Below are 10313 nucleotides of genomic sequence, written 5' to 3'. Positions count from 1 at the left end.
ATTTTAGCATTCAAGAAAGGTCAGGGAATTGGTGGTATTCGCCTAAGAGATAAAAGAGAATAGGAAGAGGATGGGGGAAGGGTAAGGGTCAGCGAGGAAAAGGAAAAAGGGAGAGAAAGAAAGAGCTAGCGAAGAGGGGGGGGTCAGGGGGATCAGGTGGGGAGGGGGGTGTATGATGAATATCTAAGGGAATCCAAGGAGCATAAGGAAGTTGACAGGAAGGGGGGTGGGTCCAGCCCCCCGTCTCCGACCCCACCCAAGCACGGCCATCAGCAAACTGGAAGTAAGAGCGGTGAGGTCATGGGTTGTATCTTAGGTTGCACATTGTCTAGATATATGGTTAGAGCAACATTTTGGGACCTCTCACTTTCACTGATTTTCATTTATTAGGGTTGCTTTATGCATTTTATTACACTTTTGCATTTTGTATCACAGATAGCTCAAGCAGCTGCTCCCCTGTATTATATTTGTTTTAGCGCAGATATTACATACATTTTAATTTAGAATGCTGTGGTCACAAAGCATAGTGGGAATCACAGTCAAAATCACCGGGAATGCAAAGAGGATCCAACTGCTAGCATACAACTAGCGCGCTGGCACTGTAAGACAGTGAACTTCTGTGATTGGCTGTGGTACCAGAGGATGTGGGTAGCTGCACACAGAAAGAAAGACCTGAAGCTGGAGCATGTGTGACATTTTGTATCAGCTCCTGAAAACTGTGAGTACCATTTTTTGACAGTTGTTAATCTTACTCTTAATCTTAACCACTTTAGCCCCGGAGGATTTGGCTGCTCAATGACCAGCCCCTATTTTGCGATTCGGCACTACGTTACTTTAACGGACAATTGCGCGGACGTGCGACGCTGTACCCAAACTAAATTGACGTCCTTTTTTTCCAACAAATAGAGCTTTCTTTTGGTGGTATTTGATCACCTGTGCAATTTTTATTTTTTGCGCTATAAACAAAAAATTGTGACCATTTTGAAAAAATTACAATATTTTTCACATTCTTTTATATGAAATTCTCAAAAAAAGAAAATGTAAAAATCTAATTTTTTTTAACATTTTAGGCCAATTTATTTTCTGCTGCATATTTTTGGCAGGGAAGAGGTTAACATTACTGGTGATCAGTGGGTTGAATGTGTCCCTAGGGGCGGGATTCTAACTGTCAGGGGGCGTGGCTTGTGAAGTAATCACAGGGACATGCGATACTATATATATATATATATATATATATATCAGGATCACATAGCCTCTGTGATTACTTCAGGGAGAATGACAGACGGCTGTGTTTACATCAGCCGTCTGTCCTTCTCTCTCAGCTGTGGGAGATCGCGAGTGGCCGGCGGCCATTGGAGCCACCGGTCACATGCACTGGCTCCCCAGCTAATGAGCGGGGGCGGGAGCGCGCCACCGGCGGCGAGCGCTCGCCCCCTAGAGTCTCCTGAGCGAGCGACGTAGTATAACGTCGCTTTGCCCAGGAGCGGCTGCCTGCCGCAGTAAAACTGCGGCGGGCGGAGCTAAAGAGGTTAATTAAATTACCCTAGCCCTGACTCTAAGATTCAACCATAAATGCCCAACCACATGTTCTGAGCTTACTTTCCCACTGTGGTGCCTCGGACATCTATTGCAGGTGATCAATAAAATAACCTTCAGCCCTTGCAACCACTTTAATAAATAGTAGTGCAAACATTGTGTGGGATAAAAAAAAAAAACTACTGGCATTTTATTTAGTAACTTTTAATGTAAAAAACATTTGCATTTTAGTAGGTGTGTGATGGGTAAATAGCCCCTGAGGATTTTTGCATGTTTTTTTCTATGTTTTGTGTATTTTGTTATTAATATACTTTTTCCCACAAAAGAAAAATAAGACATCATAAAACGATTTTGCTGTTTATGTTGGGAGAGATTTCATGTCAACCTCACTCTGTATGTGTACTTACAGTTTGTAGTCAGTTTAAAAAATCTTCTAAATTAGAAATAAATCACACTTTAGCATTTTCATTTCAGATATATACTCAGCCTTAAACCTAGCATTGAACTTGGATTGATATAGTACCATGGCCTACAGAAACAGGGAAGCCTGAATACAGATGCTGCAGGTTGTATAAAGTCAAGGAAGCGCATTTTAAAAAAAAAAGCCTGTGATTGGGAGTTAAAGAATTTCAGTCACATGACAGTTCTGTGTTTCATCCAGATACAGGGTGCTGAAGAGATCATTAAAGAAAGTAGGGTGGTATTTGCAGGCCCGGGCACAGTCAGGATTAAAGTTCACTTCCAAAATCTGAGGTTGCATCACTTTTTTCCCTTCCTGGTCAGTTTCCCACTTTAGCATCAAGTCAATGGCGTTGATTGCACGAGACAACGGATAGTCGCAGATGCCAAGCAGAGCGGCTTTGGAGCATGCTGCTTGGAAAAGCTCCCTGAAAGTTTTAAATATTTCATCCTGTATAGATTTCCAGGGATAATTTGGACACTGCTTCTCAAACAAAGTGATGAATTCATCACAATGGACCTGCTTTAGCTGTACACTTGGGGCATAATTCATCACTGTGAAATGTTTCTCATAGTCATCTAGATAGTCAAGTGTGAATGGTCGGTTGGAAAAGCGAAGCCAGAACACATCATAGGCATATAGCTTGAGTGGTCGCACTGAGCGAAGGAGGACTACATAACGGATGTCAAACTTCACCATTCCAACATCATCTCGATGGGAAAGAACAGGATTCTCAATGTACTTGGATACAACCTTAGGTGTGCTCTCTCTCTGCCGTAGTGACGGCTGGTAGTGACGTGGGTATCCAAACTCCTAGCCAGGTTCCATGGCTTACAGATCCAATGGTTGTCTTCCCCGCGCTGCTCTCGCTGTTTAAAGTATCCAATAAATTGTGGCACTTCAGTCTTCAGGTTGAAAGTACGAGGAAGCCATTTTGGGCCCTTGGCGTCTCCAACCCTTCGAGATATGGATGCCAGGCAATCCTTAACCATCAAAGGGTTTTCACATGGAAACTGGTTCAGCAGGACGTGAGGCCTTTCTTTGCTCAATGTTTTGTAATCTTTGATATGCGAGAAATTTTAGAGGATGTCTGCTTCCTTCTCCTCATTTGTGAAAACAAAGCGAGGATGGTCAAGAGCATTCAGAACCTGTTGCATATCTGTGTAGACCTTGAAGACTTTACTCTTACATGAAGTGGAGGCTCCACAGGGTGAGGCAGGGTCTCTTTATTCTCCTCAAAAATAGACCGATAATGACTTTCCGTTGGTTCTGGTGTCTGGCAGTCAACGTGAGAAAGATCCACAGATTGCCATGGGAAGAGCAGACAGTTCCTTATTAAGGGATCTGTCTCTCCGTAAGTGAAGTCACGGGGAACTTCCTCTCCATTGCTTATATCTCGGAGGGGCCACAGTATGGTGTAAGCCAACTGATAGGGGACGTAGTAGAAAGGCGCCATCACAAATGTAGGCTCATCTGAATGCTGAATTCTAGATCCAAACTCATCCATGATGTACCAGACAGGAACTTTCTCTTCTGCAGACCCTTATGAGCGCTGATATGTCTGGTTATACTTCCACATCTCAATTAGGACCTCTTCCACCACCCCTTCATCTGGGATCTCTCCATGGAACTCAATTCCCATCAGGTTGGCCATACATTGCAGAAGGCCAGGAACCTCCTTTAGTTGGTCCCGAGCATGCGCCACACGGTAGGTCCATGCATGGTCGATGAGGAAAATGCTGTTTGGATCTGAAGCTTGTAGCCCATTCTCATTTGTGACAATAACTTTGTAGGTTGCCTTGTTGCCTGGGTTGGGACTCTTTTTTTGTTCTCTCTCCATTTCTATTGTGTCCTCTTCTTCTTCGTCCATTTCCTCAACATGTATTATACAGAACCATTCCCCAGCATCAAAGATCTCCCCCTCCAGCTTGTGTTAAAGGCGCTTCCAATATAGAGGAAGAACCCCGGAGGCGCTGAGAGGGGCCTGGTGCAGAGCCACGAATTGCAAATATCCCTCATCCTGCTGATCGGAACCCGGTTCGGCCATGCTGCCTGGACTGTGGCTCTACTTTAGCATTTTCATAAATAAGTAAATGTAAAATTCACGAACATTCATTGCAGATAAATTCTTTTTGGGAATGTGTGTTAATATGGGTAGGGAAAATAGGTATTGTTAAGTGTGCTGTAAACAATGAAGTGTAGTCCTTATTCTACAATTTTTTGGATTACCATGAATCAGGGAACCCAACCTGTTTAATTCATGTTAAAACATGTACACAATATTATATAATGTAATATAACTCAGGTGTGAATGTGGAGCAGGTGTGTCAAGTTTGGTGTTATCGCTCTCACTTTCTCATACTGGTCACTGGAAGTTCAACATGGCACCTCATGGCAAAGAACTCTCTGAGGATCTGAAAAAATAATTACTACATAAAGATGGCCTAGGCTATAAGAAGCTTGCCAAGACCCTTAAACTGAGCTACGGTGGCCTAGACCATACAGCGGTTTAACAGGACAGTTTCCACCCAGAACAGGCCTCGCCATGGTCGACCAAAGAAGTTGAGTGCACGTGCTCAGCGTCATATCCAGAGGTTGTCTTTGGGAAATAGGCATATGAGTGCTGCCAGCATTGCTGCAGAGGTTCAAGGGGTGGGGGTCAGCCTGTCAGTGCTCCGACCATATGCCGCACACTGCATCAAATTGGTCTGCATGGCTGTCATCCCAGAAGGAAGCCTCTTCTAAAGATGATGCACAAGAAAGCCCACAAAACAGTTTGCTGAAGACAAGCAGACTAAGGACATGGATTACTGGAACCATGTCCTGTGGTCTGATGAGACCAAGATAAACTTATTTGATTCAGGTGGTGTCAAGCGTGTGTGGTGGCAACCAGGTGAGGAGTACAAAGACACGTATGTGTTGCCTACAGTCAAGCATAGTGGTGGGAGTGTAAAGGTCTGGGGCTGCATGAGTGCTGCCGGCACTGGGGAGCTACAGTTCCTTGACGGAACCATGGATGCCAACATGTACTGTGACATACTGAAGCAGAGCATGATCCCCTTCCTTCGGAGACTGGCTGCAGGGCAGTATTCCAACATGATAACGACCCCAAACACACCTCCAAGATGACCACTGCCTGCTAAAGAAGCTGAGGGTAAAGGTGATGGACTGGCCGAACATGTCTCCAGGCCTAAACCCTATTGGGCATCCTCAAAGGTGGAAGAGCTAAAGGTCTCTAACATCCACCAGATCTATGATGTCACCATAGAGGAGTGGAAGCGGACTCCAGTAGCAACCTGTGAAGTTCCGGTGAACTACATGCCCAAGAGGGTTCAGGCAGTGCTGGAAAATAATGGTGGCCACACAAAATATTGACACTTTGGGTCCAATTTGGACATTTTCACTTGGGGGTGTACTCATTTATGTTGCCAGCGGTTTAGACATTAATGGCTGTGTATTGAGTTATTTTGAGGGGACAGCAAATTTACACTGTTATACAAGCTGTACACTCACTACTTGTAGCCAAGTGTCATCTCTTCAGTGTTGTCACATGAAAAGATATAATAAAATATTTACAAAAATGTGAGGGGTGTACTCACTTTTGTGATATACTGCATGTATATATATATATATATATATATATATATATATATATATATATATATATATATGTGTGTGTGTGTGTGTGTGTGTGTGTGTGTGTGTGTTTAAACTACCTAGCATCAGTGTGACATATTAATTCAAGGAAACCTGAATCTGATTTTATCATGTATAGCTGTTGACAATTGCTCTTTATTTGTAGTTTTATTATTTTTTTATTTTTATTATTATTAGTTTTGACTAAATGTAAAAACATTAGTAATACTTACTATGATTTTGTGAAAGGTAATAGAAACAAATTATGTTAACGGAATGATTTTATGACATATCCAGCCATCATTACAAGTACCAAGCCTGACATCAAGTGGAGAAATTAATTTTGTATTTATATTTATAAATATGGTAGGTGAACATGAATTTCCCTAACCTTTATACCTTTTAAGACAGAAAACAGCTGTTGATCTGCCAGAAGTGACAACACACAGCATTTTTTGGGATTGAGTGGTGTCAAGACCAGGGAAAGGTGTGGGCAGAAAGGGCACATGCCCTGGGCGCACTAGTGCTTTGTGTAGAGGGGGTGTTAAGAGCTGTTCAGTGCTTTGCTCTCTAGCTGCCTGAATGACAGGAGTAATGCTGCTGTTACTCCTGTCATTCACAATGAATCACACTGTATCAATGGCAGTAGCTGACTGAGGGATAAATCTGCTCTCTTCGCCCTCCAGCCGCAGTGTAAAGTGAGTAGGAGAGAAGGTGGGGTGATACTTATGCTGAGAACACTGGACAGTTTTTGCCAGCTCAGGTGCCTGCTGGAGAACAGAGTGTCCTTGTTACTTCCTCCCCTTTTGTGACATATCACATGACCGGGACAGGATAAGAAGACAAAGCTGCCTTCATTCCCAGGTCGGTGCTGATGAATACAGTACTGTACACTGAACTGTATGTGCATAATAGGAGCAACCCTATATCCCAGGCTCATTTAAACTTGTGGTTGGGGGGGGGGGGGATATACGGTTGATCTTTTTCTAACTGCCCCTCAAATACCCCCCCTAATCTGCTGCCACCCATGTGACACATATGTAAAGTGGCACAAGAGAGGACTTTAACATCCACATACCACACATATGCATCACTGGGCTTCCAATGTTTTTGTGCTGAGAATGCACTCACTGTGCACTCCTAACACAGAGACTGAGCTGTCGAATACAGCTCTTACTCCCTGCTAATGATGGGTAGCTGACAAGACTGACTTCCGATCATGTGATCACGTGATCAGCCGATCTTTCACGCTTCCAGCGTTCAGAACTTTTTCAGAGAGATGCCTGGCTGGGCAGAAAAGGGTTAAACTGCATTGGCAGCTGACAGGGGTGTAAACATGCCAAGGCAAGAATTAATTCCCTGTTGCATTTGGCAGGTTAAATGGTTTCAAGCACGGTTGGCAGTGGTGCGGTTGCAAGCTATGGTGCAAGCTTTTAGGAGGTAAAAACAGATAGTGAGGAGGTTACATAACACCTTTTCACTGCTTGTCAAAAGCCCTCTGAAACACAATGCACTGGGATCATGCTTCAAAAGGGACAACTCGAGTGTTAAACAGCCATCAGAGCCACACAGGGACCCTTAGTTAAATGCATCCCACAGAACCCCCAATCTCCCAGCTCCCCTTCCCCCTTCATACCATTGCCCAATTAGTCCTCCTGATACCACCTACACAGGTGCATTTTTCCTTTCATGTGACACCACTGACTCAGGGCATTTTTTATCTTTCTGGTGACACCACAGATGCAGGGGCATTTTTTTCTTTCCATTGACACCAGACACGTAGGGCATTTTTTTTTTTTTTTTTGCTTTCCAGTGACACCACAAATGCAGAGTCTTCTTTTTCTTTACTGTGACACTTCAGAAGCAGCAACATTTTTCCTTCTACTGACACCACTAAAACAGAGACAGTGACATTACCAATGTGGGCAATTTTACTGTTTCTGGGGCAATTCTTTATACATCACTATTAGCCCCATATTTTACTGGGGAATAAGATGTGCATTGCTATAAAACACATATGCAAGATATGTTTTCAGTGCAGCGTTCTGTGTGTGCCAATACTAACCCAACTCCACCCTTTACTCCACCAAGTTGGCATTTTAACCCTGGGAACTGGATGACCTTGTCCTACCACTGAGTGGTGTCAATATTTGCTAAACTATTCAACCCTTCCACTCTCCTAAGCTGTACAACATAGACAGTATTATTCTTTAGGCTGAGTTCACATATGTGCAAACTGGATGTGGTTTGGATGTGGGAATGAGCTCAATGGAGTCCATTCACACATGTCTGGGGCGGCCGCAGTGTGTTTTTGGGTTCAGTTCAGCTGCAAATTCAGGCAAAAATTCTGACCTGAATTGCACCTGAACTGGCGAACAGAAAGTCACCAGACCCCTGGCAGGAAACTGTGGCCGCAACATATGTGAACCCAGCTTAAGTCCAAGATAGGAACTAGGAGGGCAAATTATATTCCTTGAGATAACACAGACATCAAGCATGCACAGGATACAGGACAGCTCTGAGTTTCTGAAAGGATTGGCAGGTTTTTGTTTTTGATTTTTTCATATATATAACAAAATGCTTTCATTGGTATGTTTAACAGATGAAAACAGAGCAAATAAGATTAGTCCATTGTCACGGTTTATATATACTTTAAAGCCTGTTTCTTACAGAATACTGAAAACACATTAACTGTGCTGTCTGAGTCTCTATTAAGGACAAAGACAAAAGGAAAACACATTTTTAATGGAATAGGGAACACTGTAATCACTGCTGTTTGTGCCTTCCTTTCCAATCATAACCACCACCCTCCATCATTTATTATTCCTGTGTTACAGGCGCCGGACATAGGGGGAAATCTTCTTCTAAAATCACAGACATAAATAAAAACATGATTTAGGATTTAGCACTTCCACACTGAATGCAGAGTTGAATTAGAACTCCAGCCAAGACTTAGCTTTGGATAGTGTGGAGAAGTGTTAGAAGAACCCCTGTCAGGTGCTCCCAATGTTCCAGCTGAAACAGGGAATCCCTCCTTTGGGGAATAACCACATCAATCAAAAAATGTCTTCTACTAGAGTGGATTAAGGTTAGGTTTTAATTACCTTAAGTGTTACTGCTGGAGGGGACCTGAAAAACCTCACATTGATTCAAATTTTTCCTAGCCCTATTAAAACAAAAAACAAAAAAAAACTTAAGTGACACTTTGAAGCCCTTCCATTAAGTTTTTCTGCGATTCATACTACTTTTAAATATCACCAGTCAAAACCAAGACAATTTTTTCCAACAGTACAATGCAGCACCGACAGACTGCCAGTCCACCTTCAAGCATTATGTGCTAACCTAAGTGTTCCTTTCCCAGAAATACTTTCCTTCAGACTGCATCTGAGTACTCTTCTGACTATGTTTTTAGCAAAATTCTATCTTTTACCATGTTGCTTTCAAACAATATATGTAACAACACGAAAATGTTGTAATTAACATATTTGTAAGTAAATGAAGATTCAGGCAGATACAAGATATTTTACATTCAGGAGTCCAATTTGTATTCTTTCTAGCTCCAATCCTTGGTATAAAAAAAACTTCTACGGCAGCTACATACGCAAAAAAAAAAAAACAAAAAAACTTTTCAACTCATGGGTAAAACGAAAAAAAAAAAAAAAAACTGACCCAATTCCTCATTGGTCTCCTTAATGTAATAGTGATTTGTTTACTGGTCCAAGCCTTCAGAGTAAAGTCAAAAGGTACATCTAACCTGGTATAACTACTGAAATCAATAGGTGGGTAGTTGGCGCTGCCTGTGGTAAGTGTAATAAAGTGTAATGTAATGTGTGTGAATATGGATATCAGTACATATGTCCAAGAAATTAATATCACAAAAAATGGCATAAAATAGTATTAAGAGATCAACATGTAAACATCAGGATAGGAATAATAAAAAACAAATACAATCATGTGAATAAAATGTATAAAATAAATATAAAATCAATAGTGCGTGACAAGTGACAATTAGTGATAATAAAAATTGCCAAGTGCAAAGAAGTGACTATCCGAGTAGCAATATAAAGTGACTAGTGACTAGATAATACTGTAGAAGAGAACAAAAAATATAAATATATAAATAAATTGGAAGGTATAAAGAATAGGTGAATTGAAGTATAAAACGAATGGTCAATAGAAATATATAATAGTTGGCTAGAATGCCAGTAGCTAGGTGACCAGTACCAATAAAATTAGTATATTCACTAATGAAGGTAGTGAAATAAAATGTGATAAGTGCAAATAGTGCAGAAAAAAATGGTGCAAAAAAGCAAATAAATATTTTTGGTAACTGGCTGGAGTGATAAAAATAGCCAAATAAATAGCAATAGGAAATAGTCCCAGAAAATTAGTCCAAATCCAGAGAAAAATTGGTAAGTAGATAACATTTCAAGGTGACCTTGTGGTGGATAACTGGTGAGGTAAGGGGAAATCCCACTAGTAAGTAGCCTACTAACCAGATATACCCACCCCACACAGGGGTATAGAGCGGGTATTAGGGTATAGATGAAGCTCCTTATCCTGGCTCCTAACTTCCTTCCAGTTAGGGGAGGGGGTGTTGGAGGTCGTCCCTGGGGGTCCCGGGTGTCACCAAAGGAGGTATATGGTATGTAAATCCACTCCAGTAAGAACGGTATTAAGT

General features: G+C 41.9%; 1 pseudogene across 1 annotated transcript; it reads right to left on the bottom strand.

Annotated features, from left to right (window-relative positions):
* Positions 1-2139: 2139 nt before the first annotated feature.
* LOC309544806 (tubulin--tyrosine ligase-like protein 12) lies at positions 2140-4043 on the bottom strand (annotated as a pseudogene). The gene has a single exon. The product of its transcript is annotated as a tubulin--tyrosine ligase-like protein 12 (transcript).
* Positions 4044-10313: the final 6270 nt, after the last annotated feature.

This window comes from Pelophylax lessonae (genome assembly GCF_965119305.1).
Source record: "Pelophylax lessonae genome assembly, chromosome: 1".
NCBI classification, from domain to species: Eukaryota; Metazoa; Chordata; class Amphibia; order Anura; family Ranidae; genus Pelophylax; species Pelophylax lessonae.
Note: the sequence above shows the minus strand (reverse complement) of the source record. Positions and strands in the feature narration are given on the sequence as shown.